Source organism: Mauremys mutica, chromosome 18, assembly GCF_020497125.1.
Source record: "Mauremys mutica isolate MM-2020 ecotype Southern chromosome 18, ASM2049712v1, whole genome shotgun sequence".
NCBI classification, from domain to species: domain Eukaryota; kingdom Metazoa; phylum Chordata; order Testudines; family Geoemydidae; genus Mauremys; species Mauremys mutica.
Window position 1 is genome coordinate 28,725,902 of NC_059089.1, and position 17,087 is coordinate 28,742,988.

The 17,087-nt window shown below is 40.1% G+C and overlaps 1 long non-coding RNA gene across 1 annotated transcript; it reads right to left on the reverse strand.

Moving 5' to 3' along the window:
• Window positions 1-2,506: 2,506 nt before the first annotated feature.
• LOC123352713 lies at window positions 2,507-8,384 on the reverse strand. The gene is made up of 4 exons (XR_006574261.1): window positions 8,076-8,384; window positions 7,215-7,321; window positions 3,282-3,414; window positions 2,507-2,726 (listed from the first exon to the last, which is right to left on the reverse strand). It is a non-coding gene; the product is annotated as an uncharacterized LOC123352713 (long non-coding RNA).
• Between the last annotated feature and the right edge of the window lie 8,703 nt (window positions 8,385-17,087).

The following is a 17,087-nucleotide window of genomic DNA, read 5'->3' on the forward strand; positions in this document are numbered from 1 at the left end:
ACTGGAAGATCCTTGGTCTCAATTTTTCCCTCTGATGTAGCTTCCCTGTCAAGACTGATAAAATACCACACATCAGAGGCCAGGAGGGAGCTCTGAGATTGCCATATTTCAGTGTCTTTTATTGTAAGGTCCATACTTGACATCACTGTACTTCTGGACACGAAAGAATGGACATCCTTCAGACCACCTAAAGTGAACATTGGGCTGGTGCCAGAGAGCTTATCCATCTTTGAATCCTGAGAGCCAGCAGTTTTGTATTTAGTATCATCTTTCTTTAGAAGAGTTGGAAGTTTTCTCAAAGCAGCAAAGGAAGGTTGCTGCTTTCCTCCTTTAATTATATTTAACTGGGTAGTTAGAGTTTTTAGTTTAAAAGCTCTACGCTGTCTATGCCCCAAGGGGAGATGCTGGAAAACCAATATATTTTTAATGTGATGAAATTATCAGACTTTGATAACTTTGCTTGAAGCCTGTGTCATAAGTCAATTGCTGCTGCTTTTTTGTTCTCCAAGGGATCTTTCTTCCAGAAATGTAACTGTTTATGCAAGTGAGCTACAAAAGTTTTTATTATAAACAAAATGTCATTTATAATAAAGTTGCATATCTTATTGATACTTTGAGATGTTATGCCTGTATTGCAAAGGTTGAATAATTTTGTCTATATAATATTGCTGTCCTAATTGCACAGCATGGTTTTACTTAATTTAATGTTGCTGTTTAATATTTTCTTCTTATAGAAGAGATCCATGCCCTTTTTGGTATAACATGTTTTAATAAATGTTATCTGTCAACTTTGTAAATGTTTTTTTTAATTCTAAGTAAACAAAATGAGTGCCAGTTTAGCTCTAATAGTGTTTTGCTATTGCCATGAAAGATAACAGCTCAGACATAATTTCAGTACATCAGAAAGCAGCCAGTACAATAAAAAGTGTCATTACATATTATGATAAAATAAGTAAAAGTACAGCTAGTAATGCATCTTTATTGACATATCAAGTTTACCTGCTAATTTTGCCTAATAAGTTTTTCTTCTAAATACACTTCAGGCTGATGAATATGTAAATTATATAACTGAGGGCCCTGTGCGTGCTTAACCAATATAATCCATGTTAATTTTTTTTTTCGGATCTAGTCTTAAACTACTTGACTGTCAGTGTCACAGAAATCAGAGAAACAGTGCAACTGCCAAACACCTGTAGCAAGAATAAAGTGTTCATATTTTAACAGCTACTTTTGTCTTGAAGACTGGCAATTCAGTGAATGGAGTTGCTGTAAGATTCAATCTTGTTGCCACCGTTAACTATGCCTGCACGTCAAGAGGCAAACAGAACCCTTTGCATTTTATTGGTCGATATATGTAGTGGCATTTATAAGGCCCCAACCGCTGTTGTGGCCCATTTATCTTGATGCTTATGTACATCATAATGGAGATCAGCACATGTACCATTGGCAGATCTTAAACCCTTTGGAACACTTAATTCTGTGGTCTGTATTATATACTGGAGGTCAGAGTAGATCTAATGGTTCCTCACACTGCACCTTCACCATTTTTCATATAGATAAACAGCATGCCATAACTAGTTGTTCAGATTCTAGCATCTGTTCTACTGTAAGAAACTTGATTTCTAGTGTGCCATAATTACTTAATAACTAGGCTTTAGGAAAAATTGCAGTTTGGGGTGAAGTCAACCTGCAAGTGTGTCTCCCCTTCAGTGTTCCTAAATATGTAATGTTTAATTTTATATAAGAGGTTTCTATTAAATAAACTTCCTCGTAAGCTAATTGAGACCAATGTTGAATTTACTTTTAACTTGTTCCAAGATGTCTATTAAAACTGGTCTTTCTAGATGTGTATGGTTGTACCATCTTGTAGGTAGATATTTCTAAAATCACATTACCAAACGCCTTCATTTACAGATGATCTTTAAAACAAAAAAAATCATAGTACTATGAAGGTTTTCAATTCTCTTAATATTCCTGTTTGTATTTATCACAATCTACCTTAACTGTATCGTACTATATCCACCTAGTTTAAGTAGTGTCAATTCTTCTCTTCATACAAGCACAACTACCACTAATTCTAGTCAAAATTAACTTTAGGAATAGAACAGCTGCTCAGTCTGCAAACATATAAAAAGGAACACTGCTGTTACTGATACTACCAGCTATAAAAGGAAACGTGCTATGTGAATCCACTGGGCTTGCAGCCTCTAGTATGTAATTCAGTGCCAGCAAAATCTGCTGTAAAATGGAATTATTTACCTATAAAAAGTGTTTTACTTAGTCAGTAGTTAGCAATGATGGGTTGCAATACATCCTGCACATGTGACCAACACAAACAGAGAACAACCATACCTGTTTCTGGTGTAGGGCTTTGCCCTTGCGTTCAGGAACCTACATTGCCTAGAAAGGAGCATATACTATGGTAAACTTCTCTGAAAACATCAATCAACAATTTAAGTGATGGGAGCAGAATATAATTTTATTGAATTGAGTTTAAAGTGCTTTTTACCAGTCTCCTGTTACAGGATTTTTTTCACATTTTGCCCACCAGCACTGGTTATAAAAGCCTATTGGATAGAAGGCAATCCGTGCTTATATAAGGAAAGGGGGTACAGTAGTAAGTAAAGGGCAAGTTCATGTACCAGTCCTACTGGTGCTAAGTGGGGCATTGATTACCATCACAATGGGAGGAATAGTTAAGCGTTGTTTTGGAGAGAAGGAAGGATCTGTAGGAAGAAAGAATGAGATGAGTGAAAGGAACAGGGAACAATAAAAGGCAGCAGGAAGAGGAATATTTAATGGCCCTTGGGTTGATTAGAGCTGGTAGTACTATGAAGGGCTATCCCTTGGGATTGCCTTGCATTTCATTCCTGTGATCTACTGAGTAGCTCTAAATGGAGAACCTAAAAATGCACAGACCAACTGCCAGTGAGGTCTCAAACTTGGCTTAGTTTAGACTTAACATGTATAACAATGCCTCATTGTGGCAAGTGTTTCTAAATATGTATTGAGGGGGCTGAGTGACTATCCCAAGGTTCTCGAATACTAAAGTCAGTAGTGTTCTGTTGTCTTTTTTCATTGTTAAAGCACCCCACAAACTGGAGGAGTGCAAATACAGATCATGTTTGAGTGAGTATACAATTGCAGCTTTACATAATTCAAATTATTTTTGTGACTGAAAGACAGTAGTTTCACACTGCAGTTGTAAGGAATGGAATTTAATCTCTTCTCCTCCCCCTGCATCCAAATGTAGGTATTTCTATTGAAAACATATCATTTACCTAGCTTCAATCCATTTGGCCTTCGTTCAGCTATCAAAACTGACATTTGTTGCTCCAGATCAGGAAGAATGTTTGATTTCCAAACAAAGACTGACCTGTGCTTTAAACTGAACTAGGTCCATTCAGCTAATCCCTAGGAAAACAAAACAAAAAAAAACAACCACCAATATTCACACACAGTTCCTTTTTTATGCTTAGCAACTTTTCTTTAATACAGTGTGACATACAGCAGTTCATTCAACTTTATTTTTGCACCCACTAAATATAATCTAGACATTCCCTTACATATACTAATAACTGTTTATGGTTTTAGTTTTGTGACTTTTTAATATCAGTGGAAGTTACAGACCCAAACACGATTTGTGCCTCTAAATTATTTCCGATTATGTAGTATTACATATTTATATTGCAATAGTGCTGGTAGGCCCCTAAATGAACTGTGTGTTGAACAAATAATAGGAAGTCAGGGCTGGTCCCTGCCTCCAAAGGGTTTACCTTCTCAGAAGACCTGCAACATTTGAAGGGAAGGGTTCAGGAGAGAAAAATACAAGATTATATACGCCTTATAACATTTGCTATTTTGTTTTTATAAATACATAAAATAAGAATCAACTATCATCTCCTTAATCTAGCCATTGTTAATTTGCTAATTGCTGGTCTTTGAATCATCAACTTTGAGGCCAGAATGGACCACTAGATTACCTAGTTCAGTGGCTCAAGTCTGATCTGTCTTATATACCCCCAAGTTTCACCACCTTTAAAAACTTCTTGCTTACAAAATCAGACATACAAATACAAGTGTCACAGCACACTATTATGGAAAAATTGCTTACTTTCTTATTTTTACCATATAATTATAAAATAAATCAATTGGAATATAAATATTGTAGAGTCATAGACTTTAAGGTCAGAAGGGACCATTATGATCATCTAGTCTGACCACCTGCACAATGCAGGCCACAGAATCTCACCCACCCACTCCTGTAACAAACCCCTAACCTATGTCTGAGTTATTGAAGTCCTCAAATCGTGATTTAAAGATCTCAAGGTGCAGGGAATCCTCCAACAAGTGACCCATGCCCCATACTGCAGAGGAAGGCGAAAAACCTCCAGGGCCTCTGCCAATCTGCCCTGGAGGAAAATTCCTTCCCAACCCAAAATATGGCAATCAGTTAAACCCTGAGCATGTGGGCAAGACTCACCAGCCAGCACCCAGGAAAGAATTCTCTGTAGGAACTCAGATCCCACCCCATCTAACATCCCATCACAGACCATTGGGCATATTTACCTAATAATCAAAGATCAGTTAATTGCCAAAATTAGGCTATCCCATCATACCATCCCCTCCATAAACTTATCAAGCTTAGTCTTGAAGCCAGATATGTCTTTTGCCTCCACTACTCCTCTTGGAAGGCTGTTCCAGAATTTCACTCCTCTAATAGTTAGAAACCTTTGTCTAATTTCAAGTGTAAACTTCCTAGTGTCCAGTTTATATGTACTTCCATTTCAGTGTATAGTACATAGAGTAGTATAAACAAGTCATTGTCTATATGAAATTTTAGTTTGAACTGACTTTGCTAGTGATTTTATGTAGCCTCTTGTAAAATTAAGCAAATCTCTAGATGAGTTGGTGTGTCTCCTGGAAGACCTCTACGTACCCCCAGGGGCACCCGTACCACTGGTTGAGAGCCACTGATTAGTCTTACCTGTACATTACAAACCACTGCCACCATCACACCCATGCACTAAACTGAAGAATTTGAATGAGGAATGGACAGTGGCTTTATGAATCAGTTCAGGCAGGGCGTTCCATGTGTAAAGGGGAATATGGTTAAAAAAATTGTTTTTGAGAGAAGTCTTTCTCCCCTTCCCCCTTTGAATTTTCAGACTCATTATTAGGTAATTTTATTCTACTTACTAAGCATGTGTCATCTTTGTTTTAAGTAAAGGAAGTTTAATAGTGAATGTACAATTAACAGTAAGAAAGCAAAAGACTGTTAATCTACTGCAGTTTATACAAAATTGATAGAGCTCTGCGAGGACACAAAATTGATATCTGCATGCAATCCGCAAAAATGATCCACGGATATCAGGTCTCTAAAAATTGATACAAAGCATAAGAAGTTTCTTTAGAGACTATTTCATGCTGCTCCATATAAATTGATAGGGTCCAGTACTGCCAATAGAAATCTCCATTGCTGCTTTGCTTTGGTGGGCTTCCCCACATAAACTATTGAAGTTAATGTGAGTCCATGGCAAAACTTCCACTGATGGTATTAAGATCAAGATTTAGTCCTGTATGAAAGGAGACAGATTCCCCAGGGCCTAAAAAGGGGGTGCTATTTTGATATTTCCACAACAAGGAGCTTTAAAAACTGAATAGCTTTAACCTGGCTGCCACTTATTCCCTCATTTCCAATCATCTAGGATCTATTTGAATTACTACTAAGCTCTGAAGTTCATTTATCTAAATAAAAACCATCCTAAAGCTGAGGAACTGGAAAGCCCCTTTCCTATATGGATGTTTGCTGAGCAAATCTGCATGTAGATACTGATCAAATAGTAAGAAATTCTCAGCCACATCATGAAAGTCACCATGAGAATCCTGTAAGTCCAGATGTTTCTGTAGCTGGCCTTTCCTGACCTCAGTTTGAATTGATTTAGCTGGTATGTTTTTAAATATGAATTTTCCTGTTTTTGTGCCTGCTAAATCTAAGCAGCGTGAAGTAGCTATGGACTCCATGACAACAAGTTCAGCTATCAATGCACTGAGAATTATTTTGGTACCTACTACATGGTTTAGATCAGAAAATTATCTCTATAGTTTATAGCTTTTAAAACCGTGGAATTTCTGATACTGCATGGAACACCTTAACCTTATTGCACCGGTTCTGAAAGGAAACATAATATTTTATTGCAACTTTCAGAAAGATTATACAGAGACCACAATGTAAATACCCTCAGAATTGCTTATTGCTAAGTACACAGTTAGCTGTAATGAGATCTGATCTTTCTAACAGGTTGTCCCCAGAGAAATCAGAAAGTCAGCAAAGGTTTATGATTATAAGACTCTGATGCTGGAACCCTGGATAGATCATTTAATAACACTGGACTCGATACACAGTGAATTTCAGTTATAAGTGTTTACTTCAATAAACACTCACACACACACAAACCCCTTAAGTAATATTAACACAAACTGAAAAATGCTAACAAACTAGACATCTTTTGTCAGGGTTGGATATCTTTGTAATAGGTATGTCCTACTGCAACCTCAAACAAGTCATTGGGTTAGATTCAGGGATCACTGGGTGAAATTCTATGACCAGCATTATGCAGGTCAGCCTAGATGCTCATTAAGGTACCTTCTGACCTTAATATCTGTGGAAAAACAGAATATTAATATTCAACACCATCCTTAGCACATACCATTATGTCTATACATTACAGCCGGTGTTGGTTCAGCCTTTTATGGGCCTTGGACCACACTGAAGAGATACAAAATTAAGTAAAATAAATATACCTTCAGTCTATTTTTATATACCATTCCTAGCTGTAAAATGGGCCATAAGCTACACAAGCTGTAAAACTGAAAACCAAGATAACCCCCATAGGAGAAAAGACAAAAACACCAGCAGTGGGGGAAGATAGCTCAGTGGTTTAAGCATTGGCCTGCTAAACCCAAGGTTGTGAGTTCAATCCTTGAGGGGGCCACTTAGGGATATGGGGCAAAAATCAGTACTTGGTCCTGCTAGTGAAGGCAGGGGGCTGAACTCAATGACCTTTCAAGGTCCCTTGCAGTTCTAGGAGATAAGTATATCTCCAATTTAAAAAAAAAATCTCAAAAAGAAAGACCCTTGTTTCTAATTTCACTATCCAGAAAGCCATAGGACTGAAAATGAGAAAAGAGAGATGGAAACATACTTAACTCACCTTAGGCTTTTGGTCTGAGACTCAGGCTACAGAAAGAAGTTTTCAACTGCCTCCAAAATCTCAAGATTTATGGTTGGACTATACATATTTACAACCATAAAAATGACCTGCAATAATGAGGAGTTGGGTCCTTTTTAGGCAGACTACAAAGCAGACATTCTTAAATTCTAGTATTACATGTATTTATGTGAAGACAGAGAGATTACTAGTCTCAATTAATAAACTCAATTTATTCTCAATTTTATGTCAATTATCTTTCTCTTCCCCAAACAACTGAAACATAGGATGTTAGGGTTCCCTCTCCACCCTGAACTCTGGGGTACAGATGTAGGGACACACATGAAAGACCCCACTAAGTTTATATTCCACCAGCTTAGGTTAAAAACTCCCCCCAGGCACAAATTTATTTCCTTGTCTTTGGACAGTATTGCTGCCACCACCAAATGATTTAAACAGACATTCAGGGAGGGGCCACTTGGAGCCCTATCCATCCCAAAATATCCCTCCTAGCCCCTTCACCCCCTTTCCTGGGTGGGGAAGGAGGGGCTTGAGAATAATATACCAACCAATAAGTTAACAAAGTGAGCACAGACCAAATCCCTGGTTTTTAGGGCACTGAAAATCAATCAGGTTCTTAAAAGAAGAATTTTATTTTAAAAAAAAAGGTAAAAGACTCACACCTGCAAAATCAGGATGAAAGATAACTTTACAGGGTAAATAACAAGATTTACAACACAGAGGATTCCCCTCTAGGCTCAACTTCAAAGTTACAAAAACAGGAATAAACCCCCCTCTTAGCATAGGGAAAATTCACAAGCTAAAACAAAAGACAATCTAACACCTTTCCTTGCTGTTACTTACAATTCTGTAATTTTTAGATGTATCAGTTCAGGGTCTTTTTAGGAGCTAGGTTACCTGCTTGGTCTCTCTCTTTGTCCTGAGAGGGAACCAACAAACAGAGCACAAACACCACCTCCCTCCAGGTTTGAAAGTATCTTCTTTCCCCCATTGGTCCTTCTGGTCAGGTGCCAACTAGGTTAATTGAACTGATTAACCCCTTACAGGTAAGTGATTCTGTACCTCTGGCCAGGAAGGAACTTCATTCAAGAACTTGATGATGAATTTTTGCCCCATATGAATTCCCTCTAGGTATGCTAGGGTATATCCTGCCTTGTCTCCTCTCCATCACCACACCCACTAAATCTGAGTGAGTAATCCAAGTCAGAATTAGACTGTAGATCAAAGGTGTCAAAACCTGAAAGTTTCTAGCCCTCTGGGCTGAGAAGAAAACCTAAAAGCAAAGTTAGTATAAGTTGAAGCAATGCTATCTGCAGACATTCTGAGGGCTCTGTAAGGTGTGGACTCCTCCTCCCCTTAATATAATTAGTTCATGAATTCTAATTCCTAATGATTTCACTTCATATCTCAGTAATAACAATTTTTTTTAGTATCATTTTGTCAGATAACTTGGAGAACAGGGTGGGACTAGACCCCCCAGATGGAACTGGGAGTTACTGCAGTGAAGGAAATGCAGGGAAAAACAGTGGAAATGCACAAAGACTGGGAAGATGGAGGGACAAAGAATGGAGAAGGGAGAGAAACATGGCAAAAGTAACAGTGGTCTTAAAGGACAGCACATTTTCTCAGTTTAGTGATGCTGAATATGACTGAACAAAATATAATGAAAATAATTAAGTTTAGGCATTACATAAAGGTTATAATCCACCTTTGATTGTGCAAACCTGCGAATGCCACGTCAACTGCATCTCCTGGAGAGCACGCAGTTCTACATTTATGCCCAGGCACGTAGCCCATAATAAACAAGTAATTTCTGGACATTCCCAAAAATGAATTTGATACCCCTCCTCATAAGGAGATTTTCTAATTTTCAGAAATAAATGCTTACAATGTAATAGCAAATTGTAACCCATCTGTCTCATTGGATTCTCATATTCATAGATTCCAAGGCCAGAAGGTTGGATCATCTAGTGTGACCTCCAGTAAAACATGAGCCATAGAACTTCCCCCCAAAAAATTCTTAAAGCACATATTTTAGAAAAATATCCAATCTTGATTTATAAATTGTCAATGATGGCTAATCTGCCGCTAGCTCAGCTAGTTAGTGCAGGGTGCTAATAATGCCAAAGTCATGGGTTCATACTGGCCACTCTTTGTGCTAGATGGAGAGGATGGCTTCTGCTCTTTTATTTGATTTAGTTGGGGATTGGTCCTGCTTTGAGCAGAGGGTTGGACTAGATGACCTCCTGAAGTCCCTTCCAATTCTGATATTCTATGATTCTATGACCCTTAGTAAAGTGTTTAAATGATTAATTACTCTCACTGTCAAGAATCTACATCTTATTTCCAGTCTGAATTTCTCTAGCTTAAACTTCCAGCCACTGGATCATATTAGACCTTTCTATGCTACACTGAAGAGCCCATTATTAAATATTCTTTCTCCATGCAAATGATTATAGACTGTCATCAAGTCACCCCTTAGCCTTTTTTGTTGTTGTTTTGTTTTTTGTTTTTTTTGTTAAGCTAAATAGATCGAGCTCTTTGGGTACGTCTACAAAACAATTAAACACTTGCAGCTGGCCTGGGTCAGCTGATTCGGGCTCACAGGACTCAGGCTGCGGAGCTGTAAAATTACTGTGTCAATCTTTGAGTTCATGCTGGAGACCTGCACCAGGACCCCCAAATCTTTTTCAGAGTCACTGCTTCCCAGGGGAGTGTCCTCCATTCTGCATATATGGCCTACATTCTTTGTTCCTAGATGCATACATTTATATTTAGCTGTATTAAAACACTTATTTGCCTGCATCCAGTCTACCAAGTGATCCAGATTGCTCTGAATCAGTGACCTGTCCTCTTCATTATTCACCACTCCCCCAGCTTTTGTGTCATCTGCAAACTTTATCAGTGATGATTTCATGTTTTCTTCTAGTTCATTAATAAAAATAATATCAAATAGTGTAGACTGTAAGAAAACTGCAGGAAAAGTGCAGAGAGAAGCATATAACGTACATGGCTTTTATAGATTTAACAAAAGCCTGTGACACGGATAGTCGATTAGGGCTTTACATTGTTCTGAAGAAGCTTGGTTGTCCACCTTTACTGCTAAACCTTGTGAAATCCTTACCTGATGTCTTGAAGGCAACTGTAATGTAACAAAAGCCTGTGACACGGATAGTCGATTAGGGCTTTACATTGTTCTGAAGAAGCTTGGTTGTCCACCTATACTGCTAAACCTTGTGAAATCCTTACCTGATGTCTTGAAGGCAACTGTAATGTATGAAAACCAAGAGTCTGACTTGTTTAACATAAATGGAATGAAGCAGGGTTGCATACTGGCTCTTACATTGTTTAATATTTACTTCTCATTCCTGTTTCAACATGTGTTCTTTTCTGATACGGAAGCCGTTCCATACCCCTAATCATTTTTGTTGACCTCTTCTGAACCTTTTCCAATTCCAATATATCTTTTTTGAGATGGGGCGACCACATCTGCACACAGTATTCAAGATGTGGGCGTACTATGGATTTATATAGAAGCAATATGATATTTTCTGTCTTATTATCTATCCCTTTCTTAATGATTCCCAACATTTTGTTTGCTTTTTTTGGCTACCGCTGCATATTGAGTGGATGTTTTCAGAGAACTATCCACAAAATCTCTTTCTTGAGTGGTAACAGCTAATTTAGACCCCATCATTTTATATGTGTAATTGGGATTATGTTTTCCAATGTGCATTACTTTGCATTTATCAACATTGAATTTCATCGGTCATTTTGTTGCCCAGTCACCCAGTTTGGAGAGATCCTTTAGTAGCTCTTTGCAGTATGTCTGGGACTTAACTATCTTGAGTAGTTTTGTATCATCAGCAAATTTTTCTACCTTATTGTTTACCCCTTTTTCCAGATCATTTATGAATATATTGAATAGGACTGGTCCCCGTATAGACCCCAGGGGACATCACTGTTTACCTCTCTCCATTGTGAAAACTGACCATTTATTCCTACCTTTTGTTTCCTATCTTATAACCAGTTACCAATCCATGAGAGGACCTTCCCTCTTATCCCATGACAGCTTACTTTGCTTAAGAGCCTTTGGTGAGGCACCTTGTCAAAGGCTTTCTGAAAATCTAAGTTCACTATATCCATTGGATCTCCCTTGTCCACATGGTTGTTGACCCCCTCAAATAATTCTAGTAGATTGGTGAGGCATGATTTCCCTTTACAAAACAAATTATGTTCATCTATGTGTCTGACAATTTTGTTCTTTAGTAGAGTTTCAACCAGTTTGCCTGGTACTGACGTCAGGCTTATCAGCCTGTAATTGCGAGGATCACTTCTGGAGCCCTTTTTAAAAATTGGCATCACATTAGCTATCCTCCAGTCATTTGGTACAGAAACTGATTTAAATGATAGGGTGCAGATTACAGTTAGCAGTTCTGCAATTTCACATTTGGGTTCCTTCAGAACTCTTGGGTGAATACCATCTGGTCCTGGTGATATATTACTGTTTAGTTTATCAATTTGTTACAAAACCTCCTCTCATGACATCTGACACCTCAATCTGGGATAGTTCCTGAGATTTGTCACCTAAAATGAATGGCTCAGGTTTGGGAATCCCTCTCACATCCTCAGCCATAAAGATCAATGCAAAGAATTCAATTAGTTTCTCCGCAATGGCCTTATTGTCCTTGAGTGCTCCTTTAGCATCTCGATCGTCCAGTGTCCCCACTGGTTGTTTAGCAGGCTTCCTGCTTCTGATGTAGTTAAAAAAAATTGCTATTATTTTTTGAGTCTTTGGCTAGCTGTTCTTCAAATTACATTTTGGACTTCCTAATTATATTTTTACACTTCATTTGCCAGAGTTTATGCTAATTTCTATTTTCCTCATTAGAATTTAACTTTCACTTTTTAAATAATGCCTTTTTGCCTCTCACTGCTTCTTTTACTTGATTGTTTAGCTATGGTGGCGATTTTTTGGTTCTCTTACTATGTTTTTTAATTTGGGGTATATATTTAGGTTGAGCCTCTATTATGGTGTCTTTAAAAAGTTTCCACGCAGCTTGCAGGGATTTCACTTTTGGCGCTGTACCTTTTAATTTCTGTTTAACTAACTTCCTCCTTTTTTGTAGTTCCCCTTTCTGAAATTAAATGTTACAGTATTGGGCTGCTGTGGTGTTTTCCCCACCACAGGGATGTTAGATCCCGTGCTCCATTTAGGACTAAATCAAGAATTGCATCTCCTCTTGAGGGTTCCAGGACAAGCTGCTCCAAGAAGCAGTCATTTAAGGTGTCAAGAAACTTTATCTCTGCATCCCGTCCTGAGGCGACATGTACCAAGTCCATATGGCGATAGCTGAAATCCCCCATTATTACTGAGGTTTTTTTATTTTAATAGCCTCTTTAATCTCCCTGAGCATTTCACAATCACTATCACCATCCTGTTCAGGTAGTCGGTAGTATATCTTTGCTGCTATATTCTTATTATTTGAGCATGGAATTACTATCCATAGAGATTCTATGGTACAGTTTGGTTCATTTAAGATTTTTACTTCATTTGATTCTATGCTTTCTTTCACATTTAGTGCCACTCCTCCACCAGCATGACCTGTTCTGTCCTTCCAATATATTTTGTACCCTGGTATTAGTGTGTCCCATTGATTATCCTCATTCCACCAAGTTTCTGTGATGCCTATTATATCAATATCCTCATTTAATACAAGGCATTCTAGTTCACCCATCTTATTATTTAGACTTCTAGCATTGGTATATAAGCACTTTAAAAACTTGTCACTTTTTAGCTGTCTGCCATGATATGATGTAATTGAATGGGACTTTTCATTTGACAGTTTCTTATCAGATCCTATCTGTATTTTATCATCTTCCATCCTCTCCTCCTTACTAGGACATAGAGAATCTCCATTAATAGATCCTCCCCTAAGGGACGTCTCTGTCCGAACCATGGGCTCTTCCTGTCGGCTTTTCCCCCAGCCCTTAGTTTAAAAACTGCTCTATGACCTTCTTAATTTTAAGTGCCAGCAATCCGGTTCCATTTTGGTTTAGGTGGAGCCCATCCTTCCTGTATAGGTTCCCCCTGTCTCCAAAGTTTCCCCAGTTCCTAATAAATCTAAACCCCTCTTCCTTACACCATCTTCTCATCCACGTATTGAGACCCTGCAGTTCTGCCTAACTGGCCCTGCGCATGGAACTGGAAGCATTTCAGAGAATGATACCATGGAGGTCCTGGATTTCAATCTCTTACCTATCAGCCTAAATTTGGCCTCCAAGACCTCTCGCCTATCCTTCCTTATGTCATTGGTACCTACATGTATCACGACCATTGACTCCTCCCCAGCACTACAGATAAGTCTATCTAGATGTCTTGAGAGATCCGCAAATTTCACACTAGGCAAGCAGCTCACAATGCAGTTCTCCCGGTCATCGCAAACCCAGGTATCTATAAAAGCAGCAAAGAGTCCTGTGGCACCTTATAGACTAACAGACGTATTGGAGCATGAGCTTTTGTGGGTGAATACCTACTTCATCGGATGCATCCAAAAGCTCATGTTCCAATACGTCTGTTAGTCTATAAGGTGCCACAGGACTCTTTGCTGATTTTACAGATCCAGACTAACATGGCTATCCCTCTGATACCAGATATCTATGTTTCTGATGATCGAATCCCCCATAACTATTACCTGTCTCTTCCTAATAACCGGAGTTCCCTCCCCCGGAGAGGTATCGTCAGTGCAAGAGGATATCACACCACCATCTGGAAGGAGCATCCCAACTATGGGATTGTTTCCCTCTGCTCCAGTTGGATGTTCTCCTTCCCTGAGACTTTCATCCTCCTCACCAGCACAGAGGCTGTCAGACCAGAGGTGGGACCGTTCTACTGGGTCTCAGAAAGTCTCCTCTATGTACCTCTCTGTCTACCTTAGCTCCTCCAGTTCAGCCACTCTGGTCTCCAAAGCCTGTACACGGTGTCGGAGACCAGGAGCTCCTTGCACCGAATGCACACATACACCATCTGCCCATAGGGCAGGTAATCATACATGCTGCATTGGGTGCAATAAACTGGATAGTCCCTGCTCTGTTGTTATTTCCAACAATAATAATCCCAAATGTCTCATATTTGTCTCTGTTCCACCTTTGAGCCTGGGTAGGTAGAAAGCAAACATGTTAATAGAGGACATGCACTTCTACTGTGTATAATTTTCTATCCACTCCACTATTGCATGAATCATGAGAAATAAAAAGAAAAAAAAAGGTCAGCCTGCATTGATTTGTTGTACTTCACACAACTTTCTCAAATGATCAGGATGGGTGAAAGCCTTCCCTTCCCTACATGATGCTCAGACTAACTGTGAGCTGAGGTTTAAATTGAGGAGATCACTGGCCCTTAACTTGGGTGAGAGAGATCCCCAAAAGTCAGACCCAACCAGAATTAAAAGAAGCCGGGAATAGCATTGTGCTCATTTTATTTTTAATGGGAATAGGCTCTCCGAAAGTGAACTTCATTAATACACATGCACATTAGCTCTCCTGACAAAGGCCTTAAAATGTGACCTCTAACTGAAAATTAGGTTGGGCTCTCTCTGGAGTTGACCACCGCTGCCTCAAGTGTCAGCCGGAGGAAACTGATCAAAACAACCTGTAAGGTTAAATATAGCTCCCACCTGAGTTTGTCAGTGCACTAAACCAGGGAAGGTAACCACTTTATGACAGTTTTAGTTGGGGCTTGGTTGGCTGCAAATGCACTCTTAAGGGTATGTCTACACTACAGGATTATTCCGATTTTAGAGAAACCGATTTTTGGAAACAGATTGTATAAAGTCGAGTGCACGCGGCCACACTAAGCACATTAATTCGGCGGTGTGCGTCCATGTACCGAGGCTAGCGTCGATTTCTGGAGCGTTGCACTGTGGGTAGCTATCCCATAGTTCTAGCAGTCTCCCCTGCCCATTGGAATTCTGGGTTGAGATACCAATGCATGATGGGGCAAAAACAGTGTCGCGGGTGATTCTGGGTAAATGTTGTCAGACAATCCTCCCTCCATGAAAGCAACAGCAGACAATCATTTTGCACCCTTTTCCCTGGATTGCCTAGGCAGACACCATAGCACGGCAACCATGGAGCCCGTTTAGCATTTTTTCATTGTCACCGTATGTCTACTGGATGTTGCTAACAGACGCGGTACTGCAGCGCTACACAGCAGCATCCCCTTGCCTTTTGCAAGTTAGCAAAGATGGTTACCAGCTCTACTGTACCATCTGCTGCTTTGCAAGTTGACAATGACAGTTACCAGTCATACTGTACCGTCTGCTGCTGTCATGGGTGCTCCTGCCCAGCCTCGGTGAGGTTGGCCGGGGGTGCATGGACAAAAATGGGAATGAGTCCCCAGGTCATTCTCTTCTTTAAGTTTTGTCTAAAGGGAGAGTCAGTCCTGCCTAGAATATCAAGCAAGCCTACTAAAGAACCAGAGAGGCAAACGGCCGCTCCAGGTCAGAGCCCCAGACATCCCACAGAAATGATGAGCTGCATGCCATTCTAGGGGGTGCCCCTGCAACAATGCCACCCATTGCTTCCCTTCTCCCCCACCCCTCCTGGGCTACCATGGCAGTTATCCCCCCATTTGTGTGATGAAGTAATAAAGAATGCATGAATAAGAAACAACACTGACTTTATTGCCTCTGCAAGCAGAATCAAAGGGGGAGTGGAGGGCAGCCTCCATCTGCTATGATATTCCAGGCAGGAGTGAATCTCCAGGAGACAAAACTTAAAGAAGAGAATGACTGGGAGTCATTCTCATTTTTGCCCAGGCGCCCCTGGCCGACCTTACGGGATGACGAATACCAGTCCTACTGTACCATCTGCTGTCTGGAAGGGAAGGGGATGCTGCTGTGTAGTGCTGCAGCACCGCATCTGCCAGCAGCATCCAGTAGACATACGGTGACATTGAAAAAAGGCGAGAAATGATTTTTTTCCCTTTGGTTTCACCAGTGAGGGCGGGGGGGGGGGGGGGGAGGAGGCTGACGACATATAGCCTGAACCACCTGCGACAATGTTTTTGACCCTTCAAGCTTTAGGAGCTCAGCCAAGAATTCAAATGGTTTTCAGAGTGTGCGGGAACTGTGGGATAGCTACAGTAGTCAGTTGCCCCTCCCTCCGTGAGTGTCCATTTCATTGTTTAGCTTTCTGGTACACTTGTCTCAGCTTCTTAAGTTTCACACAGCACTATGTTGAGTCCCTGTTGTGGCCTCTGTCCAGCATAGCCTTGGAGATTTTTTCAAATGTTTTGGCATTCGTCTATTGGAATGGAGTTCTGATAGAACAGATTCATCTCCCCATACAGATATCAGATTCAGTATCTCCCGTACGGTCCATGCTGGAGCTCTTTTTTGATTCTGGGACTGCATGGTCACCTGTGCTGATCAGTGCTCCATGCTGGGCAAACAGGAAATGAAATTCAAAAATTCGAAGGCCTTTTCCTGTATACCTGGCCAGTGCATCCAAGTTCAGATTGCTGTCCAGAGCGGTCACAATGGTGCACTGTGGGATAGCTCCCAGAGGCCAATCCCGTCTAATTGCAGCCACACTAACCCTAATCCGAAATGGCAATACCGATTTCAGCGCTACTCCCCTCGTCGGGGAGGAGTACAACTATCAATATTAAGAGCCCTTATATTGAAATAAAGGGCTTTGTTGTGTGGATGGGTACAGCGTTAATTCGGTTTAACGCTGCTAAATTCGAACTAAACTTGTAGTGTAGACCAGGCCTAATTAAGGGAACTTTTGTACACGCACTTCAGCCCTCTGCTGTGGCTGCCAGGCGGTCCCACGAAGTGGGAACGCTGC